We start from the raw sequence: 17,500 nt of genomic DNA, 5'->3' as shown, positions 1-17,500 counted from the left end.
GAAAAATTATACTTTCATTTATTAAGAAGTTTTTATAATTTGGAAAGCTTGCATTATGTTGTTCATAAATTGTGATAGTCTATTTTGCCACGGCTTCTGTTTCTTGACTCATTACATATTTTTGAAATCCAGGGATGTATGTTTCTCTGTACTTGATCTTGTGCTACCTCTCTTCCTTATGAATGCCATCCATTATTATGACTTATGAGTATGATACTCTAATCTTTACCCCAGTCCCAGATTTTTAGAAAAATTTGTTTGGCTACACCAGATCTTTGTTGTGGCATGTGGGATCTGGTTCCCTGGCCAGGGATCGAACACAGGCCACCTGCAATCTCCAGTCCTGTTTTTCCCTTGAGTCTAGAGCCAGATATTCAACTTCTCTGTGCCTGTCTTTGTCTCCACACCTCGCAGGAATCTAGACCCAGGATGTCCCGATTCAATATACTATTTGATTGTTCCTCAACTTCCAGTGTGTTCTTCTTCCTCATTCTCCAGAGTTACTTCTCTTTTACCTAACTCTGGTCTGTGGAAGCTTCTAAAATTGAGGAACCAGTGAGGCATCCTAGAGTTCTCCTTATCCGGCACACCAAACCGAACAGCACGTCCTGCGAACTTTATAGATTTTTCTCGATTTCCCCCCTTGTGCAGCATACCCATTTGCCTTAAATCAGTGTTTCCTTTCCTTAACCCAGATGTTTCAAGAGTTTTTTGATTCTCTTCCCTTTCATAGTCTTACTTTTCCAAAACTATAATCAATGTTATTGCTTGTGTGGCTTTCCAAAGTAAAGCTGATCTTAAATTCTGTATCCCATTGAACTTTCAAAGGATTTTCCTTATGAGCCCATGTTTCCTAGTGTGAGTTGCAAGGCCCTCCATTACCTGTTCCCTGTCTTTTGCTGTAAATTTATTTTATTTCTCTTTTTACCTCTTACACTGCAAGTTCTAGCAATACTGGAAGACCTGTGGTTCCTTGAACACCACACACATCACTTATTGATGCTCTCTGTTCTGTTAGAATCCCTTTCTCTCCTGCCTCTTGCCCCTCTGCCTGGTAAATTTTATCAGCTGAAAGTCCGTCTCCAGAGCTTTCACTGTGTGCTCTGATGATTAATCATGTCCTGTTCATGTTGCATGCGTACTTCTATCGTTGAACTTCTCACCTCATATGCATTCATTTGCTTTGCTTTTATGGTGTTATAATTATCTGTTCACTTAGCGGATTGTGAGGTCCTGAATGTAATGATGTACCAAGCACCAGGCATAATTTAGAGTCTCGGCAAATATGCGGAGTGTTTGAGCTGATGGCCTCTGGTGTTTTGGATGTGATAGGTAAAAGGTAAGCTAATGGGATTTTGATAGTTGGAGACCTTGTGAAATTCAAGTTTCACAAATGTGTGTGTGTGTGCATGTGTTAGTTGCTCAGTTGTGTCTGACTCTTTGTGACGCCATGTACTCTAGCCTGCCAGGCTCCTCTGTCCATGGGATTCTCCAGGCAAGAACACTGGAGTGGCTTGCCATTTTCTCCTCCAGGGGATCTTCCCAACCCAGGGGTTGAGCCTGAGACTCCTGCATTGCAGGCAGATTCTTTGCCTTCCGAGCCACCGGGGACATAGGTCCTCACAACTGTACTAAGCTCCTAACAGAGGGCCACCATGGAAGTACTGCACGCCCTGCGTGTGTCCTGGACATCCTGGTGTATATAGTAGATTCCAGCGAGGAAGCCTTCACAGGGAAATAGAAGCAGTCAGTAAGTGTGACTAACTGAAGAGATTCACGCCCCTGCTCTGGAGGGAACCATGCACATTTTCTCTGAGGATGTATCTGTCAGAAAATCCTTAAAGGTATTTTTAAGCTATTTAAAAATTACCAAAAATGCACAAAATTTACCATTTTACTCATTTTTCATTATACAGTTCAGTAGTGTTAAATATATTTGTGTTGCTGTGAGACAGAATTCCAGAACTTTTTCATTTTGTAAAACTTACTATATACACATTAAAACAAAACAAAACAAAACAAAAAAACACAACACTCATCTTTTCCCCTTCTACCCAGGGCCCGGCAACCACCATTCTACTTTCTGTTTCTGTGAATTTGACTATTCTAGATACTCTACATAAATGGAATCATAATAATATTTGTCCCTTTGTGACTGGCTTATTCTATATAACATGTCCTCAAGGTTCATCCATTTCATAGCATTTGACTGAATTTCTTTTTTTTAAAAAAGAAATCGTATCAGGGCTTCCCTAGTAGCTCAGTTGGTAAAGAATCCACCTGCAATGCAGGAAACTCTCGAAATGGTTCGATCCCTGGGTCAGGAAGAGCCACTGGAGAAGGGAAAGGCTACCCACCCCAGTATTCTTGGGCTTCCCTTGTGGCTCAGCTGGTAAAGAATCCACCTGCAATGCGGGAGATGGGGTTTGATCCCTAGGTTGGGAAGATCCCCTGGTGAAGGGAACGGCTTCCCACTCCAGTATTCTGGCCTGGAGAATTGCATGGATTGTGTAGTCCATGGGGTCACAAAGAGTTGGACATGACTGAGCGACTTTCACTTCACTGCCCTTTTCTTTAAGGCTGAATGTTTATCTATTTTATGTTTAATACCACATTTTTTCTGTCTACTCATTTGGACATTTGAGTTGCTTCTATCTCTTGGCTGTTGTGAACAGTGCCTCTATGATCATGGGTGTGCAAAGATCTTTTTGAGACCCTACTTTCAATTCTTCTAAATTACTCAGAAGTGGGATAGCTGGATCATATGGCAGCTTAAAAATGTTTTTAAGGAAACTCCATACTCTTTTCTCTGGTCACACCATTTTACAACCCACCAACTGTACATAAAGTTTCCAGTTGTGCATCCTTTTCTTTTTCAATAGTAGTAGTTTTAATGGGTATGTCATTGTGGTTTTAATTTGCATTTAATTTCTCTAGCAGTATTGAGCATCTTCTCATATCCATATTGATTATTGGTAAGTCACCTATGGAGAAATATCTGGTTAGGCCACTTGCCTATTTTAAAATCAAAGTATTTCATTTTTATGTTCTTCAGTTGTGGGGGTTGTTTACATATTCAGGATTTTAACTCCGCATCAGAAACATCATTTACAAAATCTTCTCTTGTTGCATAGATTGCCTTTTCAATTAAAGATAATTTGGATACTATTAAAAATGACTCTTAAGTTTCCCAAAAATGTAAGCACCATGGGTATTTTAGCATACTGGGCTTTGCCTAGGAACCGTGACTTTTCAGATGTGTTCAGGGTGATTTTGTAGCCCTGCATTTCATCAGGTGCTGTGATTATAGTTGAGCTCCTTTCGCCTTAGCTGATGCATTCTAAAGTCCAGATCACTGCAGTGCTTAAAGTTCATGACAGTACAAGTTAGGTTTTGCTACTGAAAATAATATGCATAGAACTAAGAGAGGAAGAAGGGAACTTAACATGGGAATGTGACATGCTGGCATCTGTGCATTCATGAGTTGTGCAGAAGCAGAGCCTCTAGAATGGGGAGAGTGCAGAAAAGGGACTCCAGTTCCTCAAACGGAATGGTTATCAAGTCCTATCAAAATCATCTGTCCTTGAGATTGAAACTGTTTTCACTCTGATTTCTGAAAAGTCATCTTGTTTCATTAGCCTGCTACCTTCCCTCTTGGATGGCATCACCAACTCAACGGACATGAGTGTGAGTAAGCTCCGGGAGTTGGTGACGGACAGGGAGGCCTGGCGTGCTGCAGTCCACGGGGTCGCAAAGAGTGGACACGACTGAGCGACTGACCTGAACTGAACTTCTCTGTTTGCTCCTGCCTTCGTTGACTTCTTCTTCCCGTATCTCGTGTCTTCATTGCAAATAAGCTCCTCCCTAGTTTCCTTTCTCTTGGCATTTATTTCCTCCTGACTCTGTTGAACCAGCGTTTCCATCCAGCGTCCTATCAGTCCACCTTCCGATTTCACTCACTTTAAGGGAATGAGTTACCAGATTTAGAATTTATCTCGATCACCGCCCTCTCCCCTCCACCATGCGTTGTTCGTGTTGGTCTGGTTTTTGATAGAGAAAGAGGGCTGGGCGTGCCCTCTGTTAATCATCCTCTTACTTTATAAGGATTCCCACCTGCGGCCATCAGGGCTCAGCCTGAAGGACATAAGCCACGTGCTCCAAGGCTTTCATGGAGGAATAGGGGCTTCCACAAATGTAGCCAGAGTTGGAGGGGCAAAGGTCAGGAAGCTGTCATGACAGTTCAGGACAGTGCTTGGAGAAACCGTAGTTAGACACTCCCCAGCAGGTGGTTCTCACATGCTTCCAAAGAAATGATGACATTTCCAAAGGATCTCTGGGAAGCTTCCACCAACTCTCAGTCTGCAAGAGGACATCACGTTTCTCAGGGACTCCTCTGATGTCTCACGTCTGTCTGCCTGTCTGGCTGCAACTCCTGCTGGAGAAAATAGCACCGTGCCCAAGCATTCCAAGCCTCATGCCATGCTTCTCATGGCAAACTCAAGCCCAGTCCTATGTAGATAAATGAATTCTGGAAGATGGGTTTGCAGTTCCTGGTGATGAACAAAAGACCTTGGATGATTCTGGAGTTATGGTGCATTGTCTCAAACAGAGTGAAGAAAAATGCTGAATTATGTCAAGAGTGCTGACCGGGTATTTAAGCAATTTTAAGTTTTTCCATCAACTTTATCTTACAGTATTCTCCTCTGACCCTCCTTTGGAATGTTGCGGCATTTTCCCCTGTGCTTGTTAGTGATTTGTTTACATGATATGTATTCTGGATTTCTAACAAGACCCCAGGCTTCTTTATATTGGGGACGATGTTTTGCTTCTCTCTGTATCACCCTTTCCCGGCAGAGAACTTGCCCCTAGTAGGTTCTCAGCACCTGTTTGCTGCTTGATTGATAGCCCTGTATTTCTTTAGTGTTTAGACTTCCCCAGTGAATGTGTATGTGTTAGGACCCACCGAAGTGTCAGGCTGAGAAAAATGGACATCATAAAACAGTCCAAAATAGCAATGTAGCTGAATTGACAGTGAATGCCTTGAAAAATGTGCCATAAATTTATACTCAGAGAACATACATCAAGTGTGTTCTGTTCCTTTGTGAAATGTTAAAAGTAAGAGCTGGTCTTCTTAAAATGCTCTTGCATTTCTGCATTTCCAAGAAAACACAGACAGCAGAACCTGGAAGATGTGCTGAACCAAAGGCAATGAGATTGGACTTGAAAAGGTCCACCTCTTACTTGAAGACCAGTAAAAGCAAATTGGACAACAGTCACCAAAGGAAAAATAAGTCATGGAAGTTTAGAGCTCCAGATACTTGGTGAAAAAGAAGGGTCAAGTCTAGGTTGCTCTAGCATAGAAAAACACTTGATGGCTTAAGTGAGGTAACTGTCTAGAAGCGGGTGGCCTAGAGAAGGGACAGGCAGAGGTGTTTCTGCCACTTGAAGTCACTCAAAGACCCAGAGTCGCCCCACCTTTCTGTTCTGCCATCCCTGGTGTATAAGGTTGGGATTGGTTTTCTGCCTTGTGTGTGTTCTAGTCTAAAGGAACTGGAATGTGGGGTGATACCTTCCCTATTAGGCTGATGATGTAGAAGCTGCAAACATCATGTTCAGTGACATTCTGCTAGCGGGTACTTAGTTTAGTTTTTTTTTTTTTTTTAATTTATGCATTCATATATAAAAAAGCATAGAGATGACCTGAGTTTTAGGAAAGATTGCCTTTTCAAGGAATTATCAAAAAACATTTACTAAGCATTTCAGAATTTGGTATCAGCTGATAGGTCAGCTGGTAAAGTATCTGCCTGCAATGCAGGAGACCTGGGTTCGATCCCTGGGTCAGGAAGATCCCCTGGAGAAGGAAATGGGAATCCACTCCAGTATTCTTGCCTGGAGAAGTCTATGGACAGACCACGTGGTCACAAAGAGTTGGACACGACTGCATGACTAACCCCCACTTGGTGTCTATAAAGTTGCTAGATTGCACTGGTAGTATGTTGTGGTCTGAATTTCTAATGTGTTTTCTTTTTTTAACCTGTAGAGGGAAGCTCTCAAAAATATCGTCCACCATATGCCTCCACTTATTGTTTTCTGAAAATGAATTCTTATGTTAATTTCATAGCCTATTTTTTTGTGTCCGTTTCATCTTTAAACTATCTTTGGTTTTCATTAGGGGTTTTAAAGTTAAAACATTTTTATTGGTATAAAATGTACACAGATAATAGATTATCTGATTTAGTTTTTTGGTGATTAATTATATTGTGTATGTGCAAAGAGGAATAACAAATACTTAATAGTTTAGTTGATATGCCCTTAACCCTGGTGTCTGAAATATTTAAAATAACTGGATTTTTCCTGTTAATGAAATCTGAATTTGTAACTAGAAATTATACTGTAAAGTATGTAAGTTGAATTTCTTTTGTGTCTTAAGTATTTCAAGTAAATCTTCCTACAACATAAAAATACCATTAAAATCTTTGAGTATTTAAAGAGGTGCTTGATGAAGGAGAGAATGCTGAGTGGAGTCTGGAATGGTTGGCAGTAGGTCTGGAAGAAATTTAGGATTAATGCCGCAGGACAAATGAATTAAGCAACTAACATGGGGAGATAGGAAAGGCTTGGTCTTCCAGTATATAATGATAATGGTTCTTAGGTTCTTAATGATATTTTTTGTTGCTTCAGGTTAAACTTGGCTAATGGAAAAAGTTGAAGGATACCCTTTGACTCAAAATAGAAATAAGTTTATCACCACTTGCATCAGTGCCTTATGGGGTAGGAGAAGGGTGCCTGGCCGGGAGCTCTCTAGAGAGGATGATGGTTGAGGTAAACAGGAGGTCACCCGGATGCTCCTTCTGACCATCAGATACTAGGATATCCAAGCACAGCTGGGCTTCTTCAGAGAGTTCTTTCCTGTTGTCTTAGGTGAGGCTGTGTGATCAAGAAGCAAGTTGAAGCAGGTTGTGAATAATAGGAAGTAAATGTGGGTGAAGAGGTGCTGACTTGGGTGAAAGTCTCATCTTACTGTTGTTTTTAGCAAAGGCAGGCAGAAGAAAGGCACGCTGGCATCTCATTACCCCGGGGCTTTGGTCACAGGTGCCTGTTTTCAATTGTAGAAGGCAGCAGCAACTGACTCCATCAGTCTGTACCAGTCTATGTGTGGCTAAGTCAAATTTCACTATTTGTAGCTATTTTATTTTTGGAACAAGGATTTCCGTAATATGATTTTTTTAAATGTTTAATTGGAGGATAATTGCTTTACAATATTGTGTTGGTTTCTGCCATAGAACAACATGAATCAGCCATAAACATACACATGTCCCTTCCTTCATACGCCTCCCTCCACTCCCCCACCCTCCCCAATATTTTTAAAGTATCTTTTTTTTTGTACTTCCATCATTTAATATCCTAGGAAAAAGAACATAGCAAAATACTTAAAGAAAGCCTAATTCCTAAGGATTTTGTGGTATAAAATTTTCAGCCTAGACAGCATATTAAAAAGCAGAGATATTACTTTGTCAGCAAAGGTCCGTCTAGTCAAGGCTATGGTTTTTCCAGTGGTCATGTATGGATGTGAGAGTTGGACTATAAGGAAAGCTGAGCACTGAAGAATTGATGCTTTTGAACTGTGGTGTTGGAGAAGACTCTTGAGAGTCCCTTGGACTGCAAGGAGATCCAACCAGTCCATCCTAAAGGAGATCAGTCCTGGGTGTTCATTGGAAGGACTGACGCTGAAGCTGAAACTCCAGTAGTTTGGCCACCTGATGCGAAGAGCTGACTCATTTGAAAAGACCCTGATGCTGGGAGGGATTGGGGGCAGGAGGAGAAGGGGACGACAGTGGATGAGATGGCTGGATGGCATCACCGACTGATGGGCATGAGTTTGGGTGGACTCTGGGAGTTGGTGGTGAACAGGGAGGCCTGGCATGCTGCGGTTCATGGGACTGCAAAGAGTCAGGCACGACTGAGCAACTGAACTGAACTGAGTTCCTGAGCGAAAGCTTGTACAGGTATGACTGAAAGATACAGTCACAACCTGGAAGTACAGTTATTTTATTTGGTGGGAATGTTAAAAATGCTGAGTCCAGGAGAGAGGATCTCAGTAGCTCTGAGAAAACTGCTCCAAGGCAGCAGGAGTGGGCTTCAGGCTGTATCCAGGTTTGCAACAAAGGGGTCAGGCAGTGTGAACATCAAAGATCAGTTACCAAGGTAAGGAATTAGCATTCTTGTATGGGAAGACGCAAGCCTCTGGGCTCACTGAGTTCATTCCTTTCAAATGCACCTCAGCTATCTGGGGCCAACCCTGTTTCCTTGTTGGCCTTAAGGAGTGGTAAATGGTTGCTTCTCGCATCCCTCCATCTCCTCAGCAATCACCCTGGGGGTTGGTAGCCTCCCCTGGATAGCAGTTTGGGGAGTCCTCATTCACATTTGGAGGCCAGAAATTGCTGATGGCTGAGACATTTCTAGTTTATTGATAGGGCAGGAGATGTTTTCATTTCACATGGGTATTTGTGTTCATCTCCTAAAAATGCAAAGTTATTTTTGAAGGATTATCCTGGGAAGCACATTTTGACATTTGTTTTGTAAGTGAAGAGAAAAAATGGTTATGAAGCTTTTTTTTTCCCCTAATAAAACTTTGATAAAATGTATTGACATTTATCACAAACATTAAATAATTTGTTTTACATCATTTTTAGTCATCCAATCATCCAATCTGTAACATATACTGAGTACCACCCATGTACAGAGCAATATATGAAACAGTGAGAGGAAAAAGTACACAGAAACATTATATGGAAGAGTGGTTTCCAAACCACCTGCTCGTGGGCCAAATCCATCTCATTGCCTGTTTTTATCAATAAAATTTTATTGCAAAACATGCAAGCTCATTCATTTATGTGTCCTCTATGTCACTTTAACACAACAATGACAGAATTGAGTAATTGTGACAAAGACCATATCTCCCATAAAAATGAAAATATTTGTCTGTTTTTTACAGAAAAAGTTCACTGACTTCTAATAGAGAATATATTTCAATGTAGCAAAAACTGTCAATGCCTAGTGGACATCTCATGTGTGTGAGATGATCAGATCAGGGAAAAATATTTTATATATATTTTTTTCTTAATTTAGTTTTTATTGGAATATAGTTGCTTTACAATGTGTTAGTTTTACTGTGCAGCGAAATGAGTCAGCCAGGGGGCTCAGAGGTAAAGAATCTGCCTGCAATGCAGGAGACCCAGGTTTGATCCCTGGGTCGGAAAGATCCCTTGGACAAGGGAATGGGAAACCCACTCCAGTATTCTTGCCTGGAGCATCCCGTGAACAGAGGAGACTCGCGGGCTACAGTCCATGGGGCTGCAGAGAGCTGGACAGGACTGAGCGACTGATGCTTTGACTTTCTTTTTTTCATGCATGTATCACCTCCCTTTTGGACTTCCTTCCCTGTAGAGTTCCCTGGGCTATAATGTATGTTCTCCTTGTTTTCTGTTTTATATGTAGTACCAGTGCTGTATCTGTGTCCATCCCAATCTCAGAATTCATCCCACCCCTCCTTCCCCCTTAATATCCACATATTTGTGCTCTATGTCTGTGTCTCTATTTCTGCTCTGCAAATAAGATCATCTATGCCATTTTTATGATAGGGCTTACAAAGGGAATTAAAAAAGCAGCATGTAATGAAAGCTAAACTACTATCCTGAAAAATGTTGAAGTCTTTTTTTGTTGGTCTATCCACTTGCTGTTTCTGTTAGCCCAGTGGCAGCAGTCCAGATGGGCACTTTTCTGTTGGCTTATCTGGGACAGCTGGTGAATTCCCAGGAGGGTGATAATACAGAGATCATCTATGCTTGGTCCACCAGCCAGGAGTAGCCTATAATAGGGAGCTTCTGCTTTCACTCAAAAATTCATAACTGCACATTGGATTGTTACAAAATCTAAACCCTTTTCTATATTACCATTCTTATAGTCTATGTTTCAATTACTTCACCTGGCCTTTTCCCAGCATTAAAAAAGTCTACAACTTGATAATTCCTATCAAGAGATTAAAAAAAAAATAGTATATGGGTTTATATGGTGTTCCTTGCTGAACTTCAAACTGAAGACTCGAGCCAGCCTGTCAGTTGGAGGATTCCATCTCAGTTAGGTGTAGGTCTTACAGCAAGACATAACCAGTCCTGGATTCTTTGTAAACCTACACAGACTAGCAGCCACAAATTCAGTGTGACTGTACTGGAAACAAGAGTCCCACCTGCTTCCCAGGTTGTTTTCCCTCTGGTTATCCTTCAATCCATGAAATTGTCACACTGATCATTTGCTGGATCCAGCCTGTAAGTTCCCTCACTGAATGTGAACGTGGTAACTGTCAGTGATAACAAATTAAACCCAAATAAACCATGAGTGTTTTGTTAAAATCAATTAGATTAGCTAGCAGAGTCTTGAGGTGAAGGATAAATGGTGGTGACAAAGGAGATGATGAATCAATAGAACTATGATGATGGGGAAGATTCAGCCTGCATCAGGGGTCACCTTGAGCAGCCTGGAAAGCAGGGTGTCTTCCTAGAGCATCAGAGACTTAGGTGGGCGTCTGGAAGTGTTGGCACGAAAGGGGGCAAGTGTGTGTGAAAGAAGGAGTCCTGTCTCACTGTTTTTGTCTGGCATTTCTTTATAACTAATAATAGGAGTAACTTCAGCACAGCCCAACCACTTGGAAACAGGCTGGTAGACACAGATGCACGCACAATGGGTCTTTGAGGACCACAATGGTTGTGTCATCTCTGATTCTGTGTGTTTCAAGCACCTGCATCTATGGGGTTTTCATTGCTTTTGGCATTAGCTCTTCCTACTAGTGAACCAACGTGTATGCTGAGACACATACATCCTTTTAAAACAGAGGATGGCTTACTCTTATATATTCAATTTATGTAAGAACCATTCACTGTGCAGTAGCTGCCCTAAGATTTATGGTACCTAATACTAGTCAAGGCTATGGTTTTTCCAGTGGTCATGTTTGGATGTGACAGCTGGACTGTGAAGAAACCTGAGCATTGAAAAATTGATGGCATCACTGACTCGATGCACATGAGTTTGAGTAAACTCCGGGAGTTGGTGATGGACAGGGAGGCATGGCGTGCTGTGATTCATGGGGTCGCAAAGAGTCGGACACGACTGAGTGACTGAACTGAACTGAACTGAACTGAATACTAGTGTGAATGTGAGACCCCAGAGCAATCACCTCTGACTTTACCTGGATGTTGAGTCTAACGGCACCTGATTGCATTCTTACACACAAGAGTTTTTTCTTGGCTGTGACAACCCATGTTACTGAGTTCAAGTTAAACAGCCCTCACACTGAGTGATGCACATCTTCAATCATCAGAATTGGATAATCCAATTCAAACACTGGGCTTCCCCAGTGCCTGAGTGGTAAAGAGTCTGCCTGCAATGCAGGAGACACAAGAGACACAGATTTGGTCCCTGGGTCAGGGAGATCCCCTGGAGGAGGAAATGACAACCCACTCCAGTGTTCTTGCTTGGAAAATCCCATGGACAGAGGAGCCTGGTGGGCTACAGTCCATGGGGTCGCAAAAGAGTCAGACACAACAGACACACATGCACACAATTGAAACATTAATTCAGTTACTTTTTAATAGGGAGTCAACTTGCAATGCTCTGTGTAAATACTATTTACCATTATTACCACAAATAGGCGTTGTTCCTTTGCCTCTGAAAATTTTCATTTATTTTCGTTCCACATCTGAAAGTAACATTTCTGATATTTTCTTATTTGCTTAATTAGAAAAATTCAAACTTGCATCTATTTTCCCCCCTTGGGACATTTTCTGTTTGAAATCTAGAGTTTCTTTAAATTCAAGTTCTTTATTTGAAGTTCCTTGGTTCTACTGTGTTCCTGTAACCTTGGCTCCAAGGTAGACTTGTGGGAGATGAAAGGAGATTTTTTTTTTCCCTATATGCAACTATATGTCCTCTATTCCCCATTCTCTTTTGTATTATGTAAGTTATCTCCAGCTTGGAGAGTGCAATGAAAACTTCCACAACTCCAGTAAAAAGTGACACTATGTTTAGTACTGAAAAGCTAAGGGGAAAAATGGTCATAATCTAGTTCAGATTTATTTACCGTAATGTATAGTCAAGTTTATTTAGCATCTGGATTTTTTGCCAATTAGATTGTCTTGGAAATATTTTGAGATTAAATAATCATGTTTCTGAGGTTTTGAATCTTTGCCTAACATTGATTTAGTGAAGCTCAGAATAACTCTCGTGCTATGAAAAAGTGATAATTTTTATTGAAAAAGTAAGTAGTTTCACGGAATGTATTAACTTAGGGAACAACTCTATTATGCTTTTATAGATTTTCAATTAAGTTGGACATTCTTCCCATCTTTCCTGTCCTCCTTTCTTATTCTGAGGCATCAGGAAAACTGTGTGTGAACGAAAAAAACACGTGTTGGATCACTTTACCTTAAACATTTCCTAAGTCTGTGTGATAAAGCTCCGCCATCTGATATGTGTACTCCTGAGGCTTGGTCACTCACAGATGATGTGGTTAGTTCCCTCCAGTTACGGTTCTAGCAGTGACCTCAGGTTAAGGTCATCCCCCAGTATGTAGGGTGTGAAGTCTGTCTGACCACAGTCCCCTGGTCCCAGGGTCCCCAGCCTCTCCCGTCTATTGCCTGATGATCTGAGGTGGAGCTGAAGTAATAATAATAGAAATAAAGCATACAGTAAATGCAATCAATGCACTTGAATTATCCTGAAACTGCCCCCCAACCCCGGTCCATGGAAAAATCATCTTCCACAAAACTTGTTCCTGCTGCCAAAAAGCCTGGGGACCTTTGTGTCTGGTCAGCACCTGAAAATAACCTAGGTTCTCAGGCAGGGAAATAAAATACTGAAAGAGATGAAGAGGCGCTTCTGCCATTCTCCAAGGCAGTCTTTCCTGCGTCTGGACAGCAAGGAGGCTGGCCGTTGAGACATGTGACCGCTTTTACAGAGTCAGGGATGGAATGGGCTCCAAGTCCTCTGGGAATATGCCATCTTTGGTTTTATGTTACTCTTGACCTTTATTGCCACAGTAAAGTCTTGTGTAACATTTCAGATTTGTTTCATCTAAGATGATACAGAGCAGCAAGGAAATGCTCTTGGGTCTTAGGTTTAAAGAGAAGGAGTACATCCTGTTGGCAAGGTGAAAAGTAAGTTCCCAGTGGGGATGGTAAAATTCAACAGAAAAGTCACAGTGTTGAGGCATGGCTTCATTCCTCACACAGGTTTAGTCTTTTGCTACCACTCTTAGTAAATCTCATTCTGTTTTAGAAGTTGCAGAAGTTTCGTGTTTTCTTTTACACTCTTAACCTCATGTGTTTGGAAAAGAGGTATACCCCATGCTGCTATTCGATATAGCTTTAAGAATAATAATGTTTCCGGAATTGGGAATACAAAATCTAACTGTGTGGCTCTTGGCCTAAGGTGATGTGGTAGACTGAAAACAGCCAAGAATTAATTGCAACTTCTCCCATAGAGAACTGGAGTCTGTTTTCCACCTCCTTGATTTTGGGCCACCTTGTGACCTGATGTGACTAACAGAAGGTAGTGAAAATGCTGTGGGAATTCTGAGGCTCAAGCAGCCCCAGGCTTCCACTCCCCCTTTCCTCCATGTGAAGATGGTAGCACTTGTCCTTTGGAGACACACAGCCAGGATCACTTCCAGCCTATATTGCCAACAGTGTATAGTGCCTAGTTATTACAGCCGCAGTGGGGCTTCTAAACAAGCAAAGCATACACACAGTGGACTTTTACTGAGCATTAAAGAAGGAGATTCTGACATTTGCAGCCACATAGATGAACCTGGACGAATGCTAAGTTCAGTTAAGTTGCTCAGTCGTGTCCGACTCTTTGCGGCCCCATGGACTGCAACATGCCAGGCTTCCCTGTCCATCACCAACTCCGGGAGCTTTTTCAAACTCACATCCATTGACTCAGTGATGCCATCCAACCATCTCATCCTCTGTCCTGTCCTTCTCCTCCTGCCTTCAATCTTTCCTAGCATCAGGGTCTTTTCGAATGAGTCAACTCTTTGCATGAGGTGGCCAAAGTATTGGAGTTTCAGCTTCAGCATCAGTCCTTCCAATGAACACCCAGGACTCATCTCCTTTAGGATGTACTGGTTGGATCTCCTTGCAGTCCAAGGACTCTCAAGAGTCTTCTCCAACACCACAGTTCAAAAGCATCAATTCTTCAGTGCTCAGCTTTCTTTATGGCCCAACTGTCATATCCATACATGACCACTGGAAAAATCATAGCCTTGACTATGGACCTTTATCAGCAAAGCTGTTGTGCTAAGTGAAATAAGTCAAAAACAGAACAACCAATACTGCATGATCTCACTTGTATGTGGAATCTAAACAAGGCAAATTCACAGAATCACAGAGTATGGATATCAGGGGCTGGAGGAAATGGGGAGGATTGGGTCAAGGCACAGAGATTCATGTCTGCAAGATGAATGAGTTCTGGAGGCCTCCTAGACCGTGTAGTGGTTGTAGTTAAAAATAGTGTGTTGAATACCTGACATGTGCCAAGAGGGTAGATTGTCTGTATTCTGACCACACATGCATCTGTTTGCATAAATGCAAAGAGCCGTCTTAGGAGAGACCAGCAACAGAACCACTCGCCTAAGCCCAGATGAAAATGTGACACACATTATTTGTTAGCAGATAAAATGCTTTTCTTTAGTTGCCACGTTTGAGGATAGTTTCTTATGATCAGTATATGGCTATTACAGAAGATTATCTTTTTCTCAAAATGGAAGATAGACTTGAAAACAAACACATGAGTTATAATATTACATGCATTATAGTAGGAACATGTATGTGTCTTTTAAAGCAGGGATTGGTTGGCATCTTTCTTCTCAGGAGCCTCTCTGAGCCTGGGGACCTGCCTTTCATTCCAATCCACTGAGTCTGTCTTCTGTTGTGTGAGTTCTGCACCCAGTCTGCTCTCTGACCCCCAGATAACCTCAGCTTTTTTGTGGACTTCACTTTTTGTGTTCGCCCCCTAGATGTTGGCGTCCTTCAAAATTGTGTGCTCACCTGTTCTGTTTTCATTCTGAAAATTTCTCTATTTGTCTGTGAGTTTAATCTATTACTTCAATGCTGAAAATCGAAGTTCTCTATAGTCTGTTATTCCTCTAATAAAGAGATATTTCAAGTTTATTGCCTCAAAGACATGATACATTCAAGATACCTGTAAAATAATGCTAGTTAATATTTAGTGCTTGCTCTGACTCCATGTAGTTTAATTAGAGAGTCTTAATTCATTAATTCTCACAGAATCCTTTGAGGCAAGTGTCAGTGTTATTGCCATTTAGAAATGAGTTTCAAGGAGTCATGGAACATGCTTGCAGTAGCATGATCATGAAGTGATGGAGCATCCTTTTGAGCCTCATTTGTGTGTATGTGTGCATGTGCTTACATACCCAAACACATATATACAGCAAAGACTGTAGTTCACCAAGGAAATAGCTGTACCATTATAACGAATCATAAATATAGCAGTTTTATGCAGAGCAAAAGGCAATTTGCAAGCTTTCCATGATACATTTCTAATAAAAGGAACTGTGATCATTTCTGCAAGATGATAAGACTTTCTCGCTAGGCCTTTTTACTTTGACCTGAGGGATCATTGCATCTGATAAAAGGCAGTAAGAGGGCAGATTTTGAAATAATCCTGACTAAAGGATGTTAGGAGATGAATAGCAGACCATGTCCAGAACAGGAGGTTAATTGCTGAAACGCAAAACATCCTGGGGGAAATTGTTGCTCAGAGGTGTGATCTTTCAACCCTGGGGTGCAAGAATCACGCTTCTTGTCATCAGATGTTCTAATTACATGCTCTGTACAAGGACTTCTTTATCATGAAGAATTTGAAATCCTCCAATTAGCCAGGATTTAAAAAGCAAACAGAAAATTGAGATGTCAAAGGTCAGTACAAATAAAAGCTAGACTCCGCAGAGCCTGGATGAAGAGAAAGCAAAGATCCAAGGATCAGAGCGTTCACCAAGAGCTAATTAGCAAAGTCCAGTCTTTAACATAACTAAGGCAGCAATTATAAATAATTACAATGGATAGAGTGTCATGATTGTGGCGGGTTAAAAAGCATGACTTTGTACTTCAGCAAGTAACTTCAATAAAACTTGAAATTCTTATAAAGAAATTATTAAGGTGAATCCTGGCATTTTTTTATCCATAAGCATAACTTTTGTATTAAGGTAGTTTGATTTTTAAAATATGCTTAATGTTTATTTGTGGATTTTTGCAATATGATATAGTCTTCCCTGTTGGCTCAGTGATAAAGAGCCCTCCTGCCAATTAGGAGATGTGGGTTTGATCCCTGGGTCTGGAAGATTCCCTGGAGGAGGGCATGGCAACCCTCTCTAGTACTCTGGCCTGGGAAATCCCATGGACAGAGGAGCCTGGTGGGCTACAGTCCATGGGTCTCAAAGAGTTAGACATGACTTAGCAACTGAACATGCACACATGCATGCAATATGGTACAGTTGATTTTTTTTTAATGGCATAAAATCCCATATATTCAAAATCATGATGGCCCTTGATGAGTTCTCTAGACCACCTGGGAAGCTTCCTGTTCCATCCTTTCCTACTCAAGTCCCCTTCTTCCTTCCCAACAGGTGCATCTGCTTTGCCTGTATCATGAATATGGATTCTCATCCTCCTTTGGAAGTTGGTTTAAGAAGGAAAACAGCAAATCTCCAAATTTATGTAATACCTTCCTAAGTAGACTCTTTCTATTCAAATTTATGCTTGTTCTCTTGCAACCAGAGTCTTTATGAATATTTTTTAACGTAAAATCCTTTAGAGGTTCTTGCAGCTATCTCTAGCCTAAGTACCACTGATCTTCACAAGCTGTCCTGTTGCCAGTCCAGCCCATCCACCAGGCTCCGTTGCCTACAGGTTTCTCTCTGGTCTTCCAGCTTCCCTCTCGCTCTGTGATACACTCTGTCATCCACTTAGCAGCCACCGCGATTCTCCAGTCAGAGCCCTAGGGGATTCCCTGTCTCTCTGTGTCCTGTGAACTCCTTTTCCATGGAGCATTCTCTGTGCTGGGAACAGCTCTTCACAAGTATCCTCTTGACTTTTTTCTTTGTGCTCTTAGTGTTTCTTCTTAACCAACCCCTTATGAATGAAGACTTCCTTCACCCATTCAGTATAAAAAAGCCACCACTTTCCATCTCTAACCTGGATGTTCCTGTATCTTCATGTGCTTTATTTTTCTCTTGTGCATTCATTCCCACCTAAAAAACTAAACTCCGTGTATATTAATTGTATTTCTTTTCTGCATGGCAGGAAGATTTTACTCCTGGTAAATTGTTAAGTGTGCAGTTAACACCGGTTGACATCTTTTGAGTGAATGAAAACACTGTGAAATTTGGTTCCTTTTTCTTTCTGCTGGCTTTGTTACACTTTTACTT

This window comes from Cervus elaphus, chromosome 27 (assembly GCF_910594005.1).
Source record: "Cervus elaphus chromosome 27, mCerEla1.1, whole genome shotgun sequence".
NCBI lineage: Eukaryota > Metazoa > Chordata > Mammalia > Artiodactyla > Cervidae > Cervus > Cervus elaphus.
The sequence above is the reverse complement of the archived record's forward strand: the minus strand, read 5'-3'. Positions refer to the sequence as shown.